The sequence below is a fragment of the Rhipicephalus sanguineus genome, chromosome 8 (genome assembly GCF_013339695.2).
Source record: "Rhipicephalus sanguineus isolate Rsan-2018 chromosome 8, BIME_Rsan_1.4, whole genome shotgun sequence".
In the NCBI taxonomy this organism is placed as follows: Eukaryota; Metazoa; Arthropoda; class Arachnida; order Ixodida; family Ixodidae; genus Rhipicephalus; species Rhipicephalus sanguineus.
The window spans coordinates 88,211,910-88,239,120 of NC_051183.1; the positions used below are offsets into that span (position 1 = coordinate 88,211,910).

The 27,211-nt window shown below is 45.8% G+C and overlaps 2 protein-coding genes across 2 annotated transcripts in view; both read right to left on the reverse strand.

Moving 5' to 3' along the window:
* The window catches only part of LOC119402200 (uncharacterized), a 37,801-nt gene extending 32,264 nt beyond the window's left edge, over positions 1-5,537 (reverse strand). Inside the window, exon 1 of the mRNA XM_037669324.2 lies at positions 5,419-5,537. The gene's annotated coding sequence lies outside the window, so the exon portion shown is untranslated. The remainder of the gene's footprint in view (positions 1-5,418) is intronic.
* The window catches only part of LOC119402891 (uncharacterized), a 363,615-nt gene that overhangs the window by 219,620 nt on the left and 116,784 nt on the right, over positions 1-27,211 (reverse strand). The gene's annotated exons all lie outside the window — the stretch shown is intronic.

Sequence of the window (27,211 nt, forward strand, 5' to 3'; positions counted from 1 at the left end):
GATCGCAGCGATGGAAAGCTTAAAATAGAAAGAAAGGGTGAAGAGTCTGTCGCAGGGGTGATCGTTGTAGCATGTAACAGCCAACGGAGAGAAGAATGCAAATCTTGATTTTCACTTTTCTGAAACGCGCCGCTAGGACCCTGGGACGTTAGACCGGTCGAGGCTGGCGTGATAACCTTCAAATCATGCTCGACTATACGTCGCGCTTAGCGCGGCACTGTTGTGCGTCATCGATAGCGCTGTCTTCAGTTTCCTCACTTCAATCCTCTTTATCCACAAGGTGTTCAAAGGAGAACAATTGGGTCTGCATCAGCGTACTTCTATCTAAACCAGTTTCAATCTCCAGAGCTAGTTCGATGCACTGCAGGTGCACTACAGTTCGTTGTCTCCAATGCCTCTCGCATAAGTCGAAAAAAAATAAGTTGTGCGCACCCAGACTCCTTGATAGAATGCGTCCCTTTTCTGAAAGCTTGCTTCGACTACAAAATGAAGACCAGCGTCAGTGTAACTATTGCGGAATCAGACTCAGAAGAGTGAGAGCGAATGAATAAATAAGAGCAAATATGAGTGTGTAATCTCATCCGACTTCCCTAGCGTCAGTCAGCAGTCACCCACACCGTTGAACTTCGGCTAAAATTTATATAAACTTTCTACTGCATATTAGACAGAGCCCAGACAATGACACTTACGCACTGACAAACAGATTGGTACCCAAATTTGGCTTCATTTAACAAAAAGTCACAGTTCACCGCAAGGGTGAAGCAATGAATGCGATAGCCACATATTGTAGTGTTATATGAAGGGAGGATGGCAGCTAACTGTTTTGTATACGATCTCGCGTAACTGCAAAACGCTGGTGTAAGAGAATGCGGCCGCTCCAGGGAGAGATTCTCTCTGCATAGTCACTTCGGATTGGAAGCGCAGCACGTGGAAGGGTATATGAGCCGCCCGCTGTGATGGCTGTCGAGATAGCGCCCGCGCCAGCGATGGCGACTGCGCCCTTAGATCCAAAGTTCAAAGTGGCTGCTCGCGCGACAACCCCCCCCCCCCACGCACTCCACCTCGCGTCTTTTTTCATGGTCGTTAAAGATGGGCGGGGCGTTTCGTGTCTGCATCGATACCGGCCTCCCGAGCGGGGTGATGTACCCTCCGAGCGAATGAAATGGGCCGGCTCGTTTGATTTCTGCTTCGGTCGCGTTCGTCACCCCCGCTCGCGCACTTTTACCCACGGTAGAACATACGATAAGCAGGGGATCTTATGAATTTGTACTTCATACGGGAGGGACATGACGGCGACGGCAAAAACCCGTCGAGACTGTCCATATAATTGCTATCGCAATAAAATTTATCTGGATACTTACACTAGCAGCTCATGCCCCTCTTGTGTGGAGGTAGCTAATTTAGAGCACATGCTCTGGCGATGCCCTTCGTTACTGGGCATCGATCAAACCAATCAAGCGAAGTGGTTCTCCGCCATTACAAACCCCAAAAAACGGAGATCAGCTTTGGGCCGTCCAGAAAGACTCTAATACTGCGGTCAGGTTTAGCCTTCCGTCCCTACGTGGGATGAGCCGACTGCGCGCTAGTCGCGTCTCTCAGGACAGTTTACTGAAGTTTTACCAGCCAACCAAATGAACAGTTTGTTGGTGAAGACACGCATGTAACCTGCGATGTATAAAATATAGCTTGAACAATTCGGCAGATCCCACGCCTTGTGGGAATCGGTTTCATGCAATGCAGTCAGCGACCATATGCCGGATTTTTCGCTTGTATCAAAGTATCACGAAGTCCATCGACGTGTTTGTATAACTATAGTGCTTTCGCGCATGCCGTGAACTTACCAGGCGCCACGGCTACATTGCCTTAAGAGGTAGCTCTCGGTCAGACTACTTAAAATCGGTCCTCGAGTCAGAGTAGGGATGCCAGCTTTATCGCAACGAAGTGCACGCTATAGTGCGATAATGCGCATATCATAAGTAGCGGTAGTCAACGTATATTAGCAACACTTGACCATAGCTCGCGCAGTCAATGTCTATTAAATTGTTCTAAAATAGGGTAGCCAACATTACCAGCTATAATAGTGTTCCCGGACATGACGCTTCTATGGGGTTTTTTTCTTCGTGAACGCCGTCCATGATGGGAGCGGTTCTTCTGCGACACAATCTTCCTAACGCTTCCGCGTAAAGATTGCTAAAGTCTATTCTCACCGTCGTAGGGTTCATATAGACTGTGAATCATCTGTGGCACATATCCGGGACATCGAAAGCCGGTATGTGCCACCCGTGACCCGAGGAAAGAGTTTTATCACCTACATGACAGGCAAGTTACGTTATTCATGTCATCACCAGTGTATCGTGTTCGTCATACACTCATGCACTGCTGTGCTAAGTGTCCAATGTACCCTTAAGGAGACGGCCACGAGATCGCCCAGACGTAGGTGGCTAGATAGATTGATAGATAGATAGATAGATAGATAGATAGATAGATAGATAGATAGATAGATAGACAGATAGATAGATAGATAGATAGATAGATAGATAGATAGATAGATAGATAGATAGATAGATAGATAGATAGATAGATAGATAGATAGATAGATAGATAGATAGATAGATAGATGTAAATGGTCCAAGTCCTTTTGGTTTGATAAGAAGTGCGCAGCACATTAGGCACCCGGGCTGCCGTATGCTGTCTGCTCTCCTCTCATGTCGCCGCTAGTTGTCACGTAGGCAGATTTATGTATAGCACAGCCTTCTGTAGCATAGCCATGTGTGCTATAGTGTAACAAGGCAGCATAAAAGGGAAGTGATTTTGAGAAGGAGTAATATGACGGTGAGGAGGCGGGATAGGAGGAAGGTAGAGGGTAACGCCTACATAGCCATGTGTGGCGTCACACAGCAAAGCCATGTATAGCGTAACCACGTATTGCATAGTCTTGTATAGATTCTATAGTAAGGGAGCGAGAACGGGGAGTGGGGTTGAGTAGGAGTGATGTGAGGGTCAGGAGAACGGGAAGGAGGAGGGTACAGGGTAAAACATAGCATAACCATGTATGACATCACGTAGGCAAAACTCTGTATAGCATAGCCATGTTCAGTATTTTAGTTCTTGGGGGTAATGGCGTTTTCTCTTTAACGTACAGGAACTGACTCAATACACAACAAGCACAGAGGGCACACTAACAACTGTTTTATTTCCAAAAGTTTCGACCACGTATACGCAATGAAAAGCCTCGCAAAAACTTGAGGCAAGATAGAAAAACTCACTGGACATGCGCATGATAAAAGTTGTTTCCATAAAATGAATTTCTTTTCAGGAAAGGTTATTGTATGGTGCACTGACACAATCGTCGGAACGTGCCTACGTCATCATATTGTCACGGAGTCGTGACGTCGACGGAGGTAGCAGTCGACGTGTTCGAGATGAAACTCTTTATTTCGCCGAACTTGTGACCAAAACAGGGAAAGTCAGACAACAGCAATACACACTGTAGACCGATAGCGGCGAACAGAGCGTTGGCCGTCGCAAAAACTGAACCATAGCAAGACTGCGGACATGCGGCATCGAACATTGGAGCCTTATCGCTGGTGGGCGCGCAAGGACTGGAACAATCTTGACCATTCGCGTCATGTGCGCAATCTTAACAAAATGGTCTACTACAATCGAGAACGTTCCCAGACATTCTGGCGTGGCTTGTGTAAGACAGTAGTAACATGTGTAAGGAGGCGGTAACGTGAAACATGGAAATGTGCGCTTGTGGCACTATAAGATTACGTTATTACTCGTTCCATTTTATCATGAACCTGTGACAAAATCGTGTCTTTTTTTCAAAAGCGGCATACATTTGCACTGTGATACATGTGCTGCTAGATTACCTGGGTGCGTGATTAGCTGGCATTAAGCTGGATGCTCTCTTAGTCTTGTGTTTAAACATCTTCCCGTATGTCCGACGTATCTCTTGTACACGATTGTACACGAATATTTTACACGATTTCCTTACAGCAATCCACAAATTTTCTAACATGGTTGATCCCGCGATTTTTACTCTGGCTTCTTTCCTTGCATTCGTTTACCCTTCGACTTCTTCCAATACGTTTCTCCGGAGCAAACAAAATGGTTTGTACAGTAACACGTGTATACAGTATGTACAGTGTTGTTTTATTGATGTCATAAGGCATATCTGGTACTGAGGTACGTAATTCGTTTTCCCTTCATTAGGGCTGCCTTGTGATCGATTAGTTGAAGAGCCAGGGGTTCTTGAATGGGATATAATGTGAAGTTAGCGAAGACGAGGTCTACAAATCCCCCTTGGTTGTTGTTGGATGTTTATGGTCATATGAAATGCATCTGAGAGCATAACGCTCCCCTAGTGGTCTCCATTCAAACCAGAGCACGCGCCGAGGGCGCGCGCTGCTACCGCAGCGCCCCTAGCGGACTCCGTGCAAACCAGACCTACGCTAGACGCAGAGGGTATGAGGCTCGGCCCTAAGGTGCTTGGTCCCTAAAACCTTCAGCGCGAGATCTTGCGACGTAGCAATGCAACGAGCAATTCCCTGCGTGTAGTGCGGTATCCGGACGCACCGTTGTAAATGAAAAGTGCGTCGCTGAGCCCCGCGCAATGGGAGGATGGCACTGAGGGCTCGGACAAAACGCTCTCGCCCGATTACGCGGAAGGCGTCGGTTGATAAGCGTTCAGAATTTTTATTTTTTCATTGACAACATTGTGCCAAACTGAGCGTTGCGTGTTTCGCAGCTGCCGGTGTGGCCGCTATCGCGCGACGCTGGAAAAGGCAAAACATTGAAGGGTATCATAGAATTACCATTCCCACCAGTCCCACATAGCGTCCTGTCCGTTGCTTTGAAAATACAACAGTTCGAAACAAGTGATTTCTTTTTGAGAAACCATAAAAAAGGGGACATATTTTTTATGGCTCAGTAATATGGGCTAGCTGGTACCACATGAATATTACATGGTACTTGTTGCATCACGCCAATCAAACCGTATCACCTTTATCGTCAGTGCCACATTAGGAAACGTCACATCCCGTAACAAAAATAGTCAATGTGTGTCGCTGTAGTCCGAAATCGAGGTAGTTTATCCGGTGAAATTAAATTATAACGGCTTCGTTTTTATGCATGCCGTCACTAACATGATTCGGTCTGTCTGCAGGCACCTCCGTATTTTCTTAAGTTCATACAAGTATTCGAGTTAGAAATAAAGGAAACTCGCTGGAGAGAAAGCCGGCAACCTATTTCAGATTCATCCACCGCTGACTATTTTTTCCATTCTTAATCAGCATTTCTGTGTTGTCATTCGGGTTCCCCGACCAATGTCAATACCATCTACCATGAATGACCATCAATTGAATCTATCGAATGATCTATCAACTGTTTCAAGGATCTAGCAAGTACATTTACCTAGCAGCAAGTGCACCGGAAAGCCGCTCGTCCAGGTGAAGATCCCTTGACAAGGCAGAAGTTTGCGTCAATGATGACGTCGTTATTTCGGAGAAATCAGTACGGAATTTTCTTGCAGCGTCGCTTTGCCCTACGAGGAATGCACATGTTTCCTTTAAAAAAAAAGTACTTCAACATGTTTCATATACGTAGAGCACGCTGCCTTTCAAATAGCGGAGATCAAAAGAATCAGCATGGGGGTCTATCGGAGGAAATAAATTTGCAAATGAAGCAATTCTGACAGGAATTGTGTCTGTCGATCTTCTGAAAGTTGGCACCCGCACTTGTGAATGCGATATCATTTCGCCGGCCACATGTTAACCATTATTTTCTCATCGCGAAGCAGCAAACAAAGGTACGCTTGCTGGTAAGTGTAATGTAAAAAGCAGTCCAAACATACAAGAATGAAAAAGATTGAAGGCAGTACGGTTTCACGCCGCTACTTGCCAAGACAACCGCTTTTGAAGACGCCCGAGGCCTAACAGCACCAGCACGTGTTGTTGGTTCACCCTCCAATGTCGGACGCACAATTCAGGAGGATTGCTTGTTCAGGGTATTCTATCCATAAGTGGCGTCTGTCTTATAGCGCCGTCGTTTAGAGTACAGCTGGGTGCTTTGGAGTTGACTTGTCATGAGCTCTTTGTTCCACTGTATCCAACAGTTGTCTCTATTTGTTTGCTATAAACTTCAGTGATGATTCTTAGATAGCGAAGTGCGGCGCTGTTTGGCGCCCTCGTCATTTTCACCCAGCAGGCTTAATAACCCTGCCTTATTGGCTGGGCATAGTCTACTAGATCGTGAAATCCACAGTACTGTAGAACATGACACTTTTCAAAAGAATGCCTCATGTGTAAGAAAAAAAGCATGCACGACGATGTATCTCTCTTTTGAAAAAACAAAATTGCAAGAAAGTCCTCACTATTAGAGGGTTAGTCTTTCCGATTTCATGAGAAAATATCAGGCCGCAATAATGAGAACGAGTGCCTTACTGCACTAATATTGCAATTCTATGCCATAGCCGAAACTTTTTCTCTCGATTTCAGATATATAATTTAACGCCTCAAGATCAATCTTTGGTGAAAATATTATGATCATTGATCAGTGTTATCGGGTCCAATCGCAATCAAACCAAGGGCATCATTTCTCGACATACTTGTAAACAGGGAAAAAATTCCCCACTAGTAGATGTCCAGACAACACTTCTGTTTTATTGATGTTCAGTTTGCAACCTGCAGTTTTTCCTGCATCTCGTCACCGTTATTATCCCTGCTTCTTCATAAAATGCACATCGCTACATCTCGCTAAAATATGCCTGATATCCCAGTGCCATTCACCCTTTTCCTTCTTGGAGATGAAAATAAAAATGCATTCACTGCTTTGAAAGTCACAAAACACGTCATGGAAGGATTGACGCAAATTTAAGTATACCGAAAGCTTCTGTGCATGACATTAACTGCGTTTCATGAACATTTCTCAGTTGTTTCCTTGACATCAGCCTTTATACTAGCTCACATTCCAGAGCTACATCGGCGCACGTCGATTGTTCGCCGCGACAGAATGCCACCTCATATTTTCTATGTATTGGCTTGTGATCGCGGCAGTAGTACAGCTCTCTGTGGAAACAACCCGAGGAACGCCTTTTCACTTTACTGAACTGCGATGGTAAAATGTAGGCAGTTAATTATTTTGGTGCTCCTTGGCTACAGCAACAGAACGGAAAGTCTGCGATGTAAATTCATAGTATCATCTGGCTAATATTTAAAGATTATCCGTTTGTGCGAAGACCACTTTCAAGGCTTGCAAAAGCGCTCTTCTCTCGACACCTTAAAATCAAGAGGATTATTTATTCCTTTGAAATAAAAGAAGCATTTTCATGTTTATAATTATTTATTTATTTATGTATTTAATTGTTCGTGGAACGTCCCGTTAAAAAAAGATGCTGAGTAAAAATATCACGGAATCTGTGGGGGTGTTTAATAATGTGCCAATGAATCTTCTTCCTGAAATGCAGTTCTGAAGTGCGGGAACTCGCGAATTGCTAATAATTCAGCTGGAAGGTCATCGTAGCCCCAGGTGGCGTACAGAAATAAACGTTCCAGACATTTGGTCTTGTGAACTTGTGGTGTAATTAGTGCGTTAGGGTGACTTCCGCGGTGTACCTTGATGACTAGTTGGACAAGCTGGTTGTCACATCGACTGAAATACATTTTCGTTGAATAACTGCTTGAAAACATTGCCGTCCTTTGAGTGCAGCTTAAGAGGACAGATGAAGAAAAAGTGAGGTTGAACTACCGGCCGAATACAGGGACAAATGTCACGATATACTTCCGGCGTAAATCGCGAACATTCACATCTACATCGTAATAGCTGAACAGTTAAATGGCGCAATATTTCAGGGACGAAAGGCAGGAGAATGCGACAGACACAAGCGCTAACTTGAACGTACGGGCACGGCAAATGCTGACGGCGATGAGGGCTACGAGTACATTGGGAAACACATAAAATGACACTTTTATGTGTTTTAACCTACATCCCAATATGTAGGGACAGCCCTTTCTGTCCTGTCCTTACTTTTTTCCTTGATGGTAGGCGTCTTTTTGGTTTTTCAGTCTCAATCTTTCCCTACGCCCTGCCACATGTAATCTGTCAAACAATGATGCAGAAAGGTGGCAAGTGACCTTACAGAAGGCCTCACTAGAACTAGTACGCATTATCGCCAATCACTATTGCTCATATTTGAGGTCCCTAATGAACGAAGAGAAACAGCTCTGCAATCGATTCGAGCTTACTGCCCAAGAGGTGAACTCGCTGTGCACATTCGAGGAAAGGAAACGTAATCAAATATCTGCTGTCAAATGTAAGAAGTTGCGCCGGGACGGCGTGATGTCTGATTGCACAGCTGTGCAACTCCTGAAAAATTTCAGTAGGGCGCCCTCCCGCTTCCAAAATACGGCGTGTTTCAGTGATGTTTCAAACGTTGTTAACATATCGAGCTGTGTTCTTTCCAATGGTGAAGTGACTGTATCATCGCGCGGTTTAAATTTTTGCCCTGCAACGGGACACTTCGATGAATTCCAGCTACTTACCGACTTGGACAATTTTGCGCGCAATCTAAGATTGAGGGAGTTTTTTCATGATAGAGCTGCTACTCGTGACAGTTCCTTCGCACTGCCGTCATCTAAACACTGGACGCCACCCTCGCAACGTGACAAATAGCTTGACTTATCGCGATGTCATTCAAGCATACAAGCAGAAAACTCCGTTCCATCGTAATATGCGACAAGAAGAACTGAAGGCTGTCGAAACATTAAGAAAGCGTACTGACATCATTATCAAGCCAGCTGATAAGGGGGGTGCCATTGTGGTTATGAACAGAGCGGACTATATTGAGGATTCTCTAAGGCAGCCTAATGATCGTACATTCTATAGGCGACTTGATGCAGACCCAACAAAGGACATTAAAAGAATTTTGAAAGAGAAGATTACTGTACTCTTCAGGGAGAAAAAAATTTGTGATAAGGCAGCCACAACACTGGTCCCTCTAAGTCCATCTACAGGCCGATTTTATATGCTGCCAAAAATTCATCAGCCAAACAATCCCGGCCGCCGCATTGTTTCAGCTAACGGAACGGTGACAGAAAACCTGTCTTGTTATGTTGACTCGCTAATTCGTAACATTCCAGCAACATTTCAGTCTTTCGTGAGGGACACGAACCACTTTTTGTGGGCAATTAATGAGATTACCGTGCCTAATGGTTCCTTCCTTGTAACATGGACGTATCGTCCCTGCACACAAACATCCCTCATTCGGACGGCATCTTGGCGGTTTTTGAGACGTACGACAAATTTTCCGGTGATAAGACAATAGACAGCCCTACCCTAGCGACACTACTTGAAGTTATTCTCCAGCTGAACAATTTCGTGTTTAACAAAGTCCACTACCTACAGGTTAGCGGCACTTCTATGGGAACTAAGATTGGACCGAACTATGCAAACGTATTTATGGGGAGGCTTGAAGAGCAATTTTTACGCAGTCGCCATTTAAAACCGCTATGCTACAAGAGGTTCATTGACGACATCTTTTTTATTTGGCCACATGGTGAATCTCAACTTCGCGCATTTATATCGGATTTTAATAACGTTCACCCATCCATATCCTTCATGCACACCTACTCGGCGGAAACTATTAACTTCCTTGACGTCACTGTAAGCCTGAGGAACGGGGACCTATTGACTAAGCTTTATCAGGAGCCTACTGATCGACAGCAATATCGTCATTTCAACAGTAATCACCTTAAACATTGTAAATCAAGCATCCCATATAGTCAAGCAGTCCGTTTTAAACGCTTTTGCTCAGAGCAGGCAGACTTCAGTGCTAGCTGCGATAAACTACGTGTTTCCTCTTCTAAAACAGAAGTACCCCGCTCAGATTATTGATGACGCTGTGGCACGCGCAGACAAGCTTGACCGTAAAACGCTTATCAACGCCGAGAGACATCCCCGTAGCCTCAATAGAGCTAACCTTGTCCTCACGCATAGCGCCTCGGCGCCCAATGTGGCAGCATTTCTGAGGAAATATTACAACATGCTGACTCAAAGCGAGCATTTAAAGAAAGTTTTTCCCGAGCCACCCCGCGCCGTGTATCGACGTTGCAGTAATCTGCAGGATATCCTCACGTCCTCCAAAGTTCGAAACAACTACATTCCACACGCTGGTTGCCATCCATGTCACCAACCTCGATGCAAAGTATGCACTCAGATGACGACCACCACTGTGGCTGAAAGCACCGCCAATGGTTTTAGCTTGAAAATTCGTGGCGATTTTTCGTGTGAGACAGATAATGTGGTTTATTTGCTCGAGTGCTCCATCTGCAAGTTGCAGTATATCGGTCAAACCGAAAATGCATTTCGCTACCGTTTCAACAACCACAAAGCGCATGTGCACTCCATGCTTCATTTGCCAATATCCAGACATGTCGCCAGCACCGGGCACACCTTTGAATCATTTACGCCGACTATATTGGACTCAGGATTTACGTCACGTTATAAACGCGAAATGCGCGAGTCATTTTTAATTCACAAGTTATACACGGTTTCTTGCGGCTTAAACGAGAACGCGGGTAGGTTGGCTAGCATACTTGCCTAGTGTACAGTGCACACCTCATTGCTGGCACAAACTCGTCTTTGTTCCTATTCCTCTTGCCTATCAACTGTATTGTATTCACCATGCGCTCTTCACTTGCTGTTCTCAATGCGCAGCACATTCCTATTGTTATTCGCAGTTTTATGCGCCTCGATGCGTAGCACGCTCCTATTGTTATTCACAGTATTGTGTTCACCATGCGCCCACCACTTGTTCTCGCGCAGCGCGCTCCTATTGTTATTCACAGCGTTGCGCCCATTAACAGGTGTTGCTCGCACTGCGAATGACACCTGTCGCCCTCGATGCTCAGCATCATTGTACCTGCTGCTCTGGATACACGTTTTTGCACCGGTTGGTCTCGATGAACGTTTTTTTGTGTTGCACCTGTTGTGTTGCACTCGATGCACGTTTTATTGTGTTGCACCATTGTACCTGTTGATCTGGATACACATTTTTGCACCTGTTGCTCTGGATGCACATTTTTGCACCTGTTGCTCTAGATGAATGTTTTTTGTGTTGCACCTGTTGTGCTGCACTCGATGCACGTTTTATTGTGTTGCACCATTGTACCTGTTGATCTGGATACACATTTTTGCACATGTTGCTCTCGGTGAACGTTTTTTTTTGTGTTGCACCTGTTGTGTTGCACTCGATACACGTTTTACTGTGTTGCACATGTTTCTTTCGATGCACGTTTGGATTGTGTTGCACCTGTTGCTCTTGTGTTGCACCTAAGCACGTTTGATTGTGCTACACACTTATAAATAGTGTCTGTCACAGGCAGTACATTCATTCTGACGAAGGCTGGCCCACCAGCCGAAACGTTAATAAAACTACAATTCGTACGTGAGTCCTTCCTCTCACTCATATATATATATATATATATATATATATATATATATATATATATATATATATATATATATATATATATATATATATAAACATGATAGTCTAACCTATACCACAGAAGCGTATGCCCGAAGAAGCCGACTACACCACCCTTAAGAGGAATGTGGGGCTAGATACCAACTTTTAAATGTCTGCACTAATTATCAGGAACATTTTAGGGATGGCTCCTGCTCTCGATATTATGACATATGCTAATTTTCAGCAACCTATCATGAATACAAAAAACCTATAGCTGCTGTAGTTATCAGTCATGTATGCTAAGTTACTTAGGAAAACTATCATTTCAAATATAATGAAAACATAGGAGTTATTTATCATTTTATGTCCTCTAAAGTTTTGTAGTGCAGAATAAGGCCAATCACATACTTTTTCTGACGTTTCTGTAAAAATGTCATCGCTCTAAAAGCGATGTTATTTTTTGTGTTATAAACAACTTAGAGATCAGAAAAGTACGTGATCTCGCTTCTTGACCAAATTTCAGTCTCGAAACAACCTTGTAAACAGCTTTTGACGAAGCAGTTTGCAAACGATAGTTTTCCTAGGTGGCTCGTTCTCGCCAAATATCTGAACTGAGAAAAATGACCTTAACGATTTCACGACATGCTATTATTTCGATGGTCAAAAAATTTTCAGAGTGACCTCCCGCATAATTACGGCCTTCATCATCAACGTGACACCGTTTTGTGATAATTTCATGCAGTCGTCTTCAATTTTTTGCAGCTTTCGAGCTGTGAGTGTTGCTGAACGCCCGTGTTTGTCAAAAAACGTACCACGCACTCATCGCAATGAACGCCCAGGAAAACGAATACATAAGCCGAGTGGCCCACAAACCCAGCAGCAGTAGCTCAGAATCGGCGCGAAAGCCGTGGCGGATGGTCACGCGCTACGTTTCCGCCCGTTTGAGCTCCAGTTCCAGTTTCTCAGTGACTGTGCAGTCGGCGCGCGGCTCAAAATGTGCCTTTATATTTATTTGTTTGTCCTCTGATGTACTCTCGACAGAAGGTCTTCTGTGACAAAATAAAATAAAATATGTAACACCGGCACTCACGTCGCGTTTGGTTCTTGCGCGCTTTGAGCTGCGTCTTGAAAGGGGCGTATCAGAGACGCTCTCCCCAGTGAATTAGCGCCACCCTCTCGTAAAATAATTGTTTGATTATTTTCTGCTGTGCAGATCGCAAGCGATTCCCCTGATCATCTTCTTTATTGACTCGTCGATCTGAAACTACCCAAATGTGAATATGCATATTTATTTCAAAAATCGTGTTTCTAGCTCCGCATCTCCCCTTAAGAATATCTAACTCGCCACCGAGCACCTTCAAAGCTTCTGACGCGTTTTCCGCAGTGCTCACCAAAATGCGCAACGTAAACTGGCATATTGGAACACATATATCTGAAATGAATTTTGCACGCGAGAGACCGTGCATGCGGTGGCCTAATTGGATATGTTCATTTTTCCAAGCGAAGCTCGTATTGTCTAACCTGTATAGCTGGTGATGGTGATGTTTCGAAAAAACCCTCCTTACACCCCAGCTAGAGCGCACTAAAGAAATCATAAATAAAAGTCAACATTCTTTCCGGGGCTGGCGTTTTAATCCGGTATCCTCCGGTTAGAAAGCGAGTGCCTTGATGACTAGGCCAAGCGCCCACGCTTCCCAATGTGAACTGAAGCATACGATTCGTCTGGCCGATACTGCAAACAAGCCCCACCTCCCCGAAGGGATCGTGAGGAAATGCGAATGCATCTGGGTGCACCCGATGAGTGTGCGATTAATTAGTGAAGAGCGACGAAAATGTGCACGTAGAGGCGTAATGCTCGAGTTGCATTGTGTTACACATCGTCCTAGTGGTATCGTTGCCGCGAGAGGTTCGACTTCACCGACTTCCATCGCTATCAAGACGCCAAAGCGCGCACTCCCTGCATGATATATATAGGTCCGAGCGCGGGGAGGAGCGCCCGAGCTCTCTGTCCGCCGAGCGAGCTCCGCGATGCGAGCGCCCTCACCGGGTACACTCCTCATCTCTATCACCCTACGCTGCACAGCGATGCGAGCGCCATCACACGCCCGCGCGCTCCTCCTCTCCCTTAGCCTCCGCCACTCACCACCTACTCTGATTGCTAGGCGCGGCGCAGCTGTTGCTAGGGGTGAGGAGGGGCGCGCGCGGAGAGATAACGCCTGTGCGCACGCCGGCCAGGGACGCAGGACAACCCCCTACTAAGAAATGCATTCGCATTTAAAACAAGTGGTAAGGAGTGCACTTGCTTTGGCCTCTTCATAGAAATATGTCATGTTGGCGGAAAAAATGATCTCATAGAGAACGCGCAAGGTTGATATAAGCAATCGCGTATTTCAGCAAAATTCCGAATTCGAGAAAATGGAATTCCAATCCCACGTTTTCATGATAGCGTGATGGCCCCTTCATTGGGTCATTCTACAGGCTGTAAGGAACATCAAAGACGCCACGCCAATTCAGCCCCAAAACAGCGCTCCCGGGACTACGGCTACATATAACGAAAGGAAAAACAAAGAAAAAAGACGGAAAGAAAGCAGTACGTCAGGCACGCCGACGCCAAGCTTGGCGTCACACCATTTCGTTATTGTAGAATGGCTCCTGAGTTTTAAATGCGTAGCTCTTCTGGGGGGCCCGCCTTGCCGTCCCTATATCTCGTGTGGCGTGCTCACGCTCACAGTCAAGTGTTCTATACAGGCCTAAAACAAGGTCAGTAATCCTCAAAACCAGGGTAAAATGAACGAAGAAATTTTTAAATAATATAATCAAGAGAAATAACCAAGAATCAATCCTAATATTTGATATAAAATTGCTGCGAACGCTTCAGAAATATACGACTGACACCCGAGCCGCACAAGGGAGGGCGCCACCACCTCGCCGAGCGAGCAATTGCTCCTCCAACCGGCGCTTCGCCGGGGCTTCTTCGCTACATCTGAAAGAGACACAACATGCGGGATACGCTGCAGGCGACACCTATCTCAACTGCCGTGACGAGCAGGAACTCAATAAAGCCTTGCAAAAAGTAGCGAGCATGCCGCACACGGAGTTTGCGAAGCTCCTTTACAAGATCTTACTCATGAAGGGGGAACCGTACATGGTTGCCTCGAACACTGACGCCATCGGCAGTTTGGTTTGCGGAGCAGTAAGAACTCTACGAGTGGGAATGGCTGGGTGCCCGTGCTACGCACTTCGTCAAGTTTCACAGTAGAGGAGCTCCATTTAGCGCAATATTTAGAACTACACCAATTGGTACACAAGATTTTTTGGTCATTATAGAACGTGAGCTGATTGCATAATCAGAGAACACGGAACCTCGTAGGTGCATCGAAGGATTTCCTGTAAGTGCATGGACGGAAGTGGCCACATTGCTTACACACTTCTAGTTAATTGCTTTTAGAACATATATACTGTAGGCATTAATTGGACTTCATCTTCCTCATCTGTACATAACCATCATGAGTCATTGGCTCGGACGTCTTTTTGGTCGGCGCCATCTTGCCTTTGGCGTAATAAAGCGTCGGCTTAACCGCTTTATTTCAAGTGGTGGAGGAGCTTTACAATCCCTTCGACCTCTCTTCTGCTAAATATCTCTCCTGGAGCTCCGTTGGGGACGCCTTGGCCTCTGGATTATCCGATTACAAGCATATGGCTTTGACGTAATTTACAAGGCCAGAAAGAAGCATCAAGATGCCGATGCTCTATCACGATGTCCATTGCCGCCAACATCAGAGCACGTCACGTCACCTTGTCAAGTTGGCCGCACTGAGGACACATCGTCGATTGCATCCATTTCTTCCCTGCCTTCAGCCAACCGCCCTTCTGTCCTTTCCACTCACCAGCGTGCTGGTTCTTATTGCAGTGACATCATCAGTCGCCTAAGTGGTGCTTCGTCTTCTCCTAATGCCAAGCTACGAAAACAGCTCAAGCTATTCAAGTTTGAAGACGACGTACTCTATCGGTACATTTTTCACCCGCAAGGCCATCGATGGGTCCCCGTCGTACCGCGGGCTCTTCGCGGGGAAGTTCTTCGGGCTTCACACGACGACCCAACGTCAGGCCACTTTGGATACCACAAAACCCACGAGCGCATCCGCAGCCGGTTCTTCTGGCCAGGTCTTTCCACGAGCGTAGCTAAATATATTGCCTCGTGCGCGCTTTGCCAACACCGCAAGCGGCCTACTACTGTCCCAGTCGGGACCCTACAACCACTTCCTTGCCCAGCACATCCGGTCTCTGTCGTCGGAATTGACCTATTCGGGCCCCTCCCAACTACCCCAGACGGCAAGAGATGGATCGTCACCCCTGTTGATCACTTGACCCGGTACGCTGACACGGCCTCGATAACTTCAGGAACTGCTTCCGAAGTAGCAACCTTCTTGAAAGCTATCTACCTACGGCACGGAGCCCCTCACGTTCTTTTGAGCGACCGAGGCAAGGCGTTTCTCTCAAGCACGCTTAGTGAAGTTCTCCAAGCGTCAAACACAATACACAAGACAACGTCTAGCTACGACCCACAGACAAATGGTTTGACGGAGAGATTTCATCGCACGCTGTGCGACATGTTATCCATGTATATCCAACCTGACCATCGTAACTGGGATGCGGTTCTCCCATTTGTAACGTTTGCGTATAATACGTCAGTTCAACGGACCACAGGCTACTCTCCGTTTTTCTTAGTATACGGACGCCAGCCAACCTCATCACTCGACGTTTCTTTCTTCTCTGGACCCGTCAACTGTTCACCATTCATTTGCGACCAGTTTCTGTACCGGGTTGCCCAATGCCGTCGTCGCGCCCGTGTAAACACCGAAGCTAGCCAAGAAGATCGCAAAAATCGCTACGATGCCACTCACCACGACGTTTTCTATCGCCCTGGTGACCCTGTACTCCTATGGACGCCTGCACGGACACCTGGCTTATGCGAAAAGCTTGAATCTCGCTATATTGGCCCCTACACAGTTATAGACCAGACCTCGCCGGTGAACTACCGTGTTACACCTGTTCATGCCTCCACTGACCAACGCTGCACGTTTCGCGTCTCAAACCCTTTTATCTGCGTTCCACAACGTAATTCGCGGCCAGGCTGGCCGCTTTCGACAACGGGGGAAATTAGTGTAGGCATTAATTGGACTTCATCTTCCTCATCTGTACATAACCATCATCAGTCATTGGCTCGGTCGTCTTTTTGGTCGGCGCCATCTTGCCTTTGGCGTAATGAAGCGTCGGCCTAACCGCTTTATTTCAATACAACTTCTTATCCATATTTTTTCACATTTTTTATCTGCTACGTTAATGATATTTTAAACGTGTCGAGCGACTTTTGTACTGACCCTAAGCCTTGCCGGATGTCCATGACCGCATTTCCTTCTTTCTGTGAGCGTGATCAAGTAGACTTTGCGTAAACTACTGCCCAGTAGGAAAATTTATTTGTCGGAATTTCAAAACCACAATTCACTTTTATTCTCCTAGAACTATACTGTTCGTGCGCCACAACAAGACAGAGGTTATGTACCAATGAATTGATTCTCCATTAACTATCCCTAACTCTTCGCAATCTAGGGCCCTGAAAACATTCTGTAAGTACGCGTTCAAGATCAGTGAAGAGATGGTGTCTCCCTCACTTACACCCTTCTTTATCGGGATTTTTCGGTTTCTCTACGGATCACTATGATGGCTGTGGGGCCGCTGTAGATTTCTTCTAGTATCGACAACAGGAAATGTACAAACCATTCCATTACCAGAGTTAAATTCGAGTGGTTGCAATGCTGCGAGTTCTAGCACTTATGCTTACCTTGGTTGCACTGTAATGTCAACGTGAAAAGCTTTCGACGCTAAAATGCTCATTCTTCAACCTTCGCCAGCCACTTGCGCCAAGATCGGTCGCAGTCCATATGACCCGTACGACTCCCAGCGAAGGTAGGTCTAGCGCATCTGCCGAGTCCGTGTGTACATGCTGTCGGCGCTTCTGGGTTTAAGGACACGCGATTCGGGTGTGTAAGAATGAGTGTACAGTAGAGCTTTAGTATCGGTTAACCTGAATGAACCATTTTTTCTTGCGTATGGTGTCCGTACAAGAAGCGATGGGCATCTTACGACGCGCTTTCACCTAACGCACCCCGGCAACCACCGAAAGCCGCCGGGCGCACTCGCCGGCATTTCGCTGACACAGACTTGTCACTTAGTACGCCTTGTTGAACTAACACGATGGCATACTTTCTTGCACATTCAATTTGGTGTTTGGCCATCGGTTATATATATATAGTTGCACCTATCGCTTGAGATGCAAATCAGTACACTAACACGGCCGCTGTACTTGTGTATCGTCGATTGCTCGAGAAAATACACGATATTCAATGTCATTCGTGGTCGGCAGCTGTTTGTGTGCAATGAAGACGCGAATTTTATTTGAAAAGAAAGATCGCGTCTATCTTCAGTATGCGACCCGTAAAGATGAAGCCGAGCGGTGAGCTCGGTTTGAACTAGTCTTTTTACGGCACGAGTGTTGCGCTGCAGCGTGGCGTAGTGGTAAAGACTTCGGCTGAGAATCTCTGAGTGGCAGGTTCGTTTCCTCCTGGCAGAACTTCTTTCTTTCACGGCTCTTTTTTTAATGCTTTATTGTCTACCTTATTTCAGTCGCAATTAGGTTGTGTCGTAAACTACGTTGGCCATGTGTTAGAAGTTGCCGATATTCGAGGCTTCGAAGCTGCCTCTGTTGGCGTTTCAGAAATCGAAGGCTGAAGATCACAAACACTTTCATTTGTTATTGCTGAAAGCTATTCTATTGACTTGCGTATTAAAGTGACATCTGCGGCGTCTACGCTTGGAGGAATATGGCTAAGAGACAATTATACATCGCTGAGCGGCGTCGGCCAGAAGCTCGCGCTAGTTTGTACTCCGTCTACTTGGGAGGGAGTTCCCGACCCTGTTCACGCTATGTCGGGGCGGGAGTTCCGTCGATTGGGAACTCTATCAGAGTAGCAGAGAGTTCGCGGTCTCTTTTACTCTGCCTTCAAGGAAAGAGTAAGTTCCGCGGCTAATTCTCCACTACTCCCCCACGGCGTTAAAGAAATCTGGCGAAAGTACACAGTCGCTCTACCCTTGCAGTACTCCCTCTATATCTGTGAGTGTAGCTAAGACCTAGAAATAGCTAGGTCAAACACAAGCTCCACTGTAGGTTCCAGCCTTGCGCCACTAGTGTAAGGTGCGCTTCCTTTTTTCCTCACTTTTGTATTTTACATATTCGCGTCGGATATATGTGTTCTTTCTTGATGTGCACGGTAGTATTTGATCTCTTTTCTAGGTGTGACACATTGTCGTATATTGCTTAAAAGGGAGACCTGCCGAGGATCACACGGGATCATATGCACAGTGGCTAGAGCCTGTGAGTAGACCACTTCACAGAAAGGGCCTACGCCAACTAGGTCATGGCAAAACTCTTTTAATCGGCTCTTACTATCGATGGAATAAAGGGTGCCTGTGCGTATAATGAAAGAAAATACCTTTTGTTTTCGTCTAAAAGAGTTACAACCGCACGCACCTGTCTGTTTCCTTAGTTCGTTAACCTTATTGTCTGATACGATATTTCAATGCAGTATTAAAACCTGAAGTCTAAGCGGGAGGCCACCGCCTTAGCACACAAATATCTTTTTTTTTAGCTATGTAGGTAGACGTAAATTTAATGTGCCCTAAGTTCAAGGACACTGCTGGACAGGAATCACTCTTACTGCAGCTTAAAGAGGTCACGAAGCACACCGCGGTCTTGTTGAAAAAACGATTCCGCCAGCTCCACTTCGCGAACACTCTCCAAACAGGGAACCCTATGCCCGTCCTTCATCAGGCTATATCGCGCTTCTATATTTTTCACGTCTTCCTCACCCTAGCGCTTAGCTTTGGTCTCTCTTGCGCAAACGTCACGGTAGGCTCCGCGACCTTATGCCCGTTTTCGCATCAAATCTCGCTGACGCTCAAGTTGGCCGGCTTCTTCATCGAGAGAATTAGAAATGTTCGCCATTGTCAAAGCGCCATCTCTACAACGCTCGCATACCATTTCCCACTCCACTGCGCCTCACCCTCACCCCATCTTGGCGAGTTTCTCAAAGGTTCACCTCTCGACCAACGTTACTAGACGAGGTGACGTAATCTGGTAACATTGTTCTCTACATCCTCCGCTCTCACCCTCGGCTCTCGCAGCATGCCGTCAACATCCTCCGCTCTTGCCCTCTCCTTTCCCAGCACGCCCTCGCCTCTCACCGCACACGCAGCCCTCCCCTTCCTACCAATCCTCACTCTCACCGTACTGCGAGGCCACTTGATCAGCGCTACCACGACCCCAGACGTGACAGCCTCGAATAACAACAGCTTCGCTGCTAAATACACGTCCCGATGAAAGCAGACACGCCTGTGAACTTCTCAGCCAAATGTTACAGTCGTGTGCGCCGCGCGAAGGTTACAAGCAGAGCGCGAAGTTGCTGTTTCCTTAGGCACATAGCATTCTTATTGGTCAATAGCCGACATAAATCAAGAGCGCTATTTGGATCAGGTGCGCTTGTTCCCTTTGACTCTGTATATAATAGTTGTTGCAGAAAAGTGAACAAATCGAAATATGGAAAACTTCATTGCGAGTTTTCAAAGAGATTACTCACTTCCGGTAGAGGTCAACTGTCATCTGCTGAACTCAGCCCCTGCGCGCATCTACGAGCTTAACTTAAGTTTGGCCGCACTGCCTTGTCGGTATCGCGGCCTCTTGTGCCTCGCTTGTTTCGATTAGTGTTGAATGTCATAACTGGCATCATATCTTACCATACTTGTTTGTGGCCTTGAGTTATAACACCACGAATTGCGTGCTGACTTGATTAGTACATGCAGAGATTCAGTTGCAAGCAGGTTCTTAATTAACAGGCCGGAGAGCAGCCCCTCGTGAACCATGATAGTTAGATTATAGCTCAGGGATTTATTACTATTATTCTTTTGACACAGAATGCACACGATCATTCAAATTTTGGATATTACACTTCATGTCGATTATATTCCGAAGGTACGCTTATATAATTGCGGATTCAGCGGTAAGGTCAAAATAATACACACCAAATTCCAGTGTCAACTGATTGGGAATGCTTTTGCTTCCAGTCGTCTTCAAAAAACTAGAAAACGTTCGTATATCACGAGCACGCGTGCATGCACGTAAGCGTGACCTTCCATGTCGACAGAAGCTTTCGTTGACGCTGCGGCTTTTCGACTCCTATCTCATGCATCGCCGCTCGCCTAACTTCTATGGAAGGTACCACGCACAACCTGTTTCCCAGGGTCAGTGGTAGACGCAAGAAACTGGCAAGGTTAGGTGACTTATTTATTATCAATCGTTAACCTTGAGTTATCCGGTGAAGTTGTAGTGCAGGCACTGCGGTGATTTCCCGACTTTCATGCGGCCTAATCTTGGGTTTCGGTCGCTCTTCAGCCTGTTGTCAGCTGCTAGGCTCAATTCTGGAAAGGTGATACCTTGCGCTGGAGCGCGCGCGAATTTTGCACCACTGACCGTGCGCGCATGAAATTTTGCTCCGGAGTACGGGTCTTCGACTTAACGCGCATTGCGCCCAGCAAGTGGCGCCTTCCGCTGTCATCGGCTGGACAGCCAGCGAAAGAAAACGCGTTATGACCCGACATGTATGTACGCGACATCTACATCTTATAGGGCTGTGGCAAGGATGTTGTTTCGGGGTTTGTCTGATCTTTTTTCGTGCATATGGGTGATTTGTTGTGTGCGTAGATATTAAATATATCAAGTGTGAACATTCTGGAAGGATGTTAAAAGCAGAGGTTGAACAGCCGTGTGTACACCTGTGTTACTTCCACTTCAAATTGGCATAAAGGTAAACAATCAGTAGTTGAAGCAGCCAACAGCTGAAAGTAGTAGACTTGCCCCATAAAACACATGTACTATTCGGCACTTAAGCTTTTCATAGACACGTGAAGTGATGTTGTAGTAGTACGAGCAGTGGTCTTCCTTATCAAATGGACACATATTCTCAAAGCATCACAATCGACCGCACAGAGGATGTTATCGCCAGGTCACCATTCCAGCTGCATCTTTTGACACACAGGCTGAAGGTTCACGAGAGATAAGTACGAGAGGCACAGAAAAGTGATGCACAAATACAATTAAAACATTTATTCACTTTCATTGTGGCACTGGGACCTGTGAATTGCGTCCATCTTCAGCTGGCGTAGAAGCTTCATGTGTGGTGGTTTATGACCCCTTTAACAATACCTCGGTCAAAACAGCGTGACCGCCGTGGCAGACGTGCACACATGTTCTTGGTGATCTTGAACTTGCAGGAAGGACCACGCGTGTAGCTATTGCACAAAGAAGACTGGAAACTTGGTTGGGCGGTGCACAAATCAATTGACAAAGTACCGCGCAAAAATGAAAAGTACGGTGCGAGTGTTTTTTTTTTTTTTTTGACGTGGTGAAGAACGCGGTGAAACGATTTCTAGAACACTTATTCCTTGGCGCCCACTTGCACGGGGTGTCCACTGTACATTAAAGCACCTAAACGTTAGTCCTCCGAAAGAACACATTCGTTTTAAAAGTGCGGCATAGGTCTGCTGCAGCAGTATTGATATGCGCGCCTCATGCTCCAAATAAATTACATCAACCGCCTCCTCGAAACCACAGTGCGAGGGAAAGTACGCCGACATAAGAGAGCTTCAAAAGATTCAAGATATGCAAAATTGCCTTTCATATAATTTATTCCTATTGTAACTCCTGTTTTGTTTGGTGGGTTCTCTGATTAGTGTATTTTAAAGACGATAGTCTTCCTTGGGGAACTTAAACGCAGAAATTTTCGTCTGTCTGTCTTTCTGTTTGTCTATCACCCGATTGAGCCACCCGGCCAAAGTTGAACCACTTGCTTACCGCCCACCCGTCTTGAACCTGTACGGCTGTTCATACTTGTGAACGTTGTCGATCAAAAAGTAAATATTACGCATATCTGAGGCGCAACATCACTAAGTCAATATTAGGTGGTGTGTTACTTTAATAGAAAATACATAGATACGTAATTCTAAAGACCCTAGTTTCTTAAGCTGCGCTGAAAATGCAGCTGCGCTGAAAATGCGACGCGCCAACGAAAGCCCTCTGCCGCGGACGAAGGAAACAACTTTCCTCCTCCGTGCCCTCTGCACAAGCTCGTTTGCCGATGTATTGCCAGATGGCGCCCATACCTCACGCAGCGCTCCTCTATCGTATTTCGACGACATTTGCAGGCGAAGCACGCAGATACGCGGCCGAGCTTTTACAAAGTACTTCAGCTGATCTAAACGCTTGCGCGAGCAATGCGTGGTACATTTGCTTTATCTCGGTATTTATTGCACACACACTTGCGCCCTTCTTGTTCAAGGTTAATGCGTAGCCACCATGAAGAAATTTTGGAATGAAAACATCACCTTCAGATAACTTTAGTTATCTTCACTTGATTTTTGCAGGTGCTAGGATTGTTGGACCGCCAGTATTTCTGTAATTAAGGTCTAAGGTTTGGTGGGGCTCCTTTTGGCAAACCCAGAATTTATTTTGTATACCGAGGAAGCATGCTGTACAGAAGTACGTGTTCTTGAAAAGCTGAAATGCTTATATTTTTTTTATTGAGAGCACTTCAAAAGACTCATGACCGAAGACCTGCAGCCAAATGGAGAAAACTAATAACATAGCTATGGCAGCTCCTATGCTTAAATAGGGCCCGCCATGCAGCACATATGGGTTCCACGAGGAAAAAACCGTCATATTGGTTCAGCATATTACAGCAATATTTTGAACACCGTTCAAAGGAGCATCGATCTGTCAAAGCAGCCACGATGCGTTCAATGCAATGAACATGAGTTCTCCAGAAATATTTGTACCGAAGCTGCGCTTTCCTAAATGGTTGGTTGGATGACTACGTCCGAGGCGGACTTGATCGGGCAACCGATGGCGATCAACCCTCAATTGACTCTAGCTTCTTCCATAGCCATCAACTTCAACAGATGTTTTATTGGATGAACAAGAAGAATCATCCTTTCATTATAAAGTGTTTTCCCTCGCTTAAGTGTCTTATGTAACACGTAACATTGGATAGCACACTCTTTTAGAGGTAATTACAATTCACAAATGTTAAGGAATGGTTTACCGACGCTGTGAAATGCATACAATCAATTGGGGTTTGTATGTGTTTCATTACCCCATCAGAATTATCTCGTAATAATCAGCAACTCTAACATTTTTCTTTTAAACTGTCAGCTATTTCACGTGTGTGTATCCAGCTGTGTGTATAGCATACCTTATTCATATACATTATGTTTTGTTTCTCGCGATGTCTGGAAAGTTGTATGACTTCTCTGCACACAACTGTTCATTTTGGACGACAAGGTTATTTATGGAGCATGTCACCTAGTTTATATTGCCTACTTTTATAAACTTGTGTGTCTGTGAGTTAAGATCTTTATGCCTGCACACATGACTCCTCAGCTGTTGGGATATTTTCTACATTCTTTATTTGCGGAAGTAGGTCGTCTAGAGTCCAAGGATCCAATTCCTGAGACCTCGTACTCCTCTTTCAACTGCCGTTTGACACGTAGAGTCGTATACCGCAGTCCTGTTTTTGCAGTGATCATCGTAATACTTCGAGCAATTCTCCGAAGGCCCTTCAGAAATCGATGTATTTCGGAGATACAGTTCGCACACTGAAAAAGTCAGAATGTTTAACAAAACATAAATTAGCATGATGCGCATCGTATCATAATATTTGACGTAGTTTTTTAAAGATTAGATTGGCCACCGCATGAAAAACACACTGAAAATCCGGTGGCGCAGCCGCCACATATGTTACTCATTCTTGTCTACTACGTGTATGAATACGTACTACCTGAGGTCCCAGGTCTCATATTTGACCGCGCAGCGGCATTGTCAACATGCCTCGGATACTAGAGTATACCAACAAGGGTGATGTGCTCGCTGTAACTCCATTTCTTCATACTGAGGGTTGCAGTATAGCGGAGATGCGCCGACAAATGAGCAGTTTGACCGACACAACATTCAATGGTGCAGTGAGGTCTACGAAATTTTAAGCAAGACGCACAGACGATCATGATGAAAACGCGCAGCCGAGGAAGCGTGTGTCAACGATGATCTTGTTGAGCGAGGGCCTCAGGCGTTCTTAGAAAATCGTCGGGCCCCAGTTTTGTTCTGATTGAGTAATTTTCCGGTCAGCTCTTTATACCATCGTTAGCGAGATTCTAGTAACGCAAACTCTCTGCGAGGTTGGTTCCCAAAATGCCCACCGGTCATCTGAACACGCAGTGAATGAGGGGCACCTTAACGTTTCGCCCGCGCTACAATGATGGCGAAGATATAGGAGCTAAATACTCACAGAGGACGGGGCATAGGTCAGTTTCGAAACTGAAGGAACGAAAGCGCAATTCAAATAGTGGCAGCACTGATTCCCTCAGACTAAATATGTTCAAGCGAACCTTCTCCAGCAAGAAGTGTACGGCTACTGTGTTCTGAAGAAGGAATGGTGTTCTCTTGTCGCAATTCATGAAACCTGGCACGATCATCTGCGCAGCCTTTTACAGAGGGACTATCAAACGTTTTTGAGGGAAACAGCCCAAGAATGCCACAGGCATTTGAAACAAATGTTTTGGAAAAAAACGTTCTCACTCTTTAACAAAGGAACGTTACGATTGCTGTTATCCTGCAAAAGACCACAATTACGTAAACGGAGCCAAGCTTTTATACAGCAACGACTACAGCCTTAAAATATTCTATAACTGCGGGTTGAAATGCAGTAGTGATCACAATATTCAAAATGTTATTTTGCCAACAGTTGAAAATTAAATCTGGTAGACTGAGAATAAAGAATATTCGATCGTCAACATGATCATGAATGTTTCTAGATTGACGACTCTGTCGCTTCGGTGACAGTTGAATTTTAAGCAAAAGTGCCTTTTTCCTGTCCTCAATATAGCGTCGATAGTCCCATAAAAGCTTGGGCTACGCGCCTGCTCACAATCAGATGATTAAACCAAGAAACGTTACCCCTCTCTGTCAACGCTTCGTTTCTTTAAGTTTTTTCATTGGTGCTTACTATTCAAAAAGTATTAGAAAAATATTCTGTATTTATACTACGCGATTTTCGATGCGAGTACCGAATTGAACAGAGTGGTATTCGATGCGTTATTCAAATTTTCTAAACATTCGCACACGCCTACTGTTTTCACGTCTTGTACTGTAGAATTCCGGCTATGACTCTTAAGCAAGACGCGTCCCGGTGTTTTCTACCGCAGATATCCACGAATTGCTGTTCACCAGACACTGTACCAATCGCTCACGGTCCCTTCTTTACCTTATGGGCTCTTTTACACCTTCAGCTTTAACAACCTCCAAGCACGTTCCTTCCTCGTCGCCAGCTTGTTGCTTGGCCATTCCCCACGTGCTTCCTTCCGCGCCGAAGTCGGTCGCCTTAGCAAGAGATTATGCCCCATGAACGATGGTTAAATAAGAAGACCCTCCTAATAAGCTGCAAGACTTACGCATTCGACTTGTCCTTATACAACGTAATCCTTTGTCGCAACGTTAACACAGAAATCCTCAGGACAGAAGCCCGCACAGTCCATACAATACGGTCTCAGTTATTTTTTTTCTGTATTGCTCCACCCGGCGCAAGCTCACAACAATTCGCGAGAACCAGGCTAACGTGCGAACGAAAATCTCGAATCAGACTTCATCAGCTCGCTTGCGAAGTGTGTTCGTTGCTACTCGTGTCATCGGTACGTGAGCCTACCTGTCATCACTTCCGCTTATGACATGTTGCCACCTCTTCCTGTCTGCAACCATTCGCTGCCATATCGAGATCCTACTTTCTTCAGAAACATGCTACTCCTCATCAAGATGTCTTACATGAGTGAGTATGACCGTAACTCCACTGCCTGGGCTCATTACACTCGTCAGGCTAATCTCTAGCAGGTAGCGGAATATAAAGTACAACGTAATACGGCGTTAGACACAATATTAATAATATGCGAGGGATTATTGGTCAGCTGCCAGCTCGCAAAAAGATCACGTGCTACGTGACGCCAGAAAGGCAGAAAAAGAGTGTTCCACACTCGCCGCCATGGCTGCGAATGGCGCTGACTAACACTCCAAGGTTTAAATGCACATATATACCCCATAAAGTGGACGGGAGGATGACCGCCGCCGTAGCTCAGTGGTAGAGCATCGGACGCGTTATTCGAAGGTCGCAGGTTCGGTCCCTGCCGGCGGCAAGTTATCTATTCGCCCACTTTACTTTCTTCACATTTATATTCTAAATACTACAGACAACACCCCCTATACTTTCCTTGGCGTTATTGTCTGTTAGTTCTCATTAATATTGTGTCTAACAAAGAAAAACGAGCCCTTAAGAGTCATCTTCTTTCCTTCATTCATAGCAAGGGTCTCGTTCTGGCAGACTTGATGCCTTCAGGTAGTATGCGAGGGATTATTGGTCAGCTGCCAGCTCGCAAAAAGATCACGTGTTACGTGACGCCAGAAAGCAGAAAAAGAGGGAAGTGGAGACGGGTATGGGAGATAGGGGAAGGGAGAGGGGTAGGGGGAGGGAAAGTGGAGAGGGGCAGTGGAGGGGGTATGGGAGAGGGGGAGTCGAGAGGAGGAGTGGAGAGGGG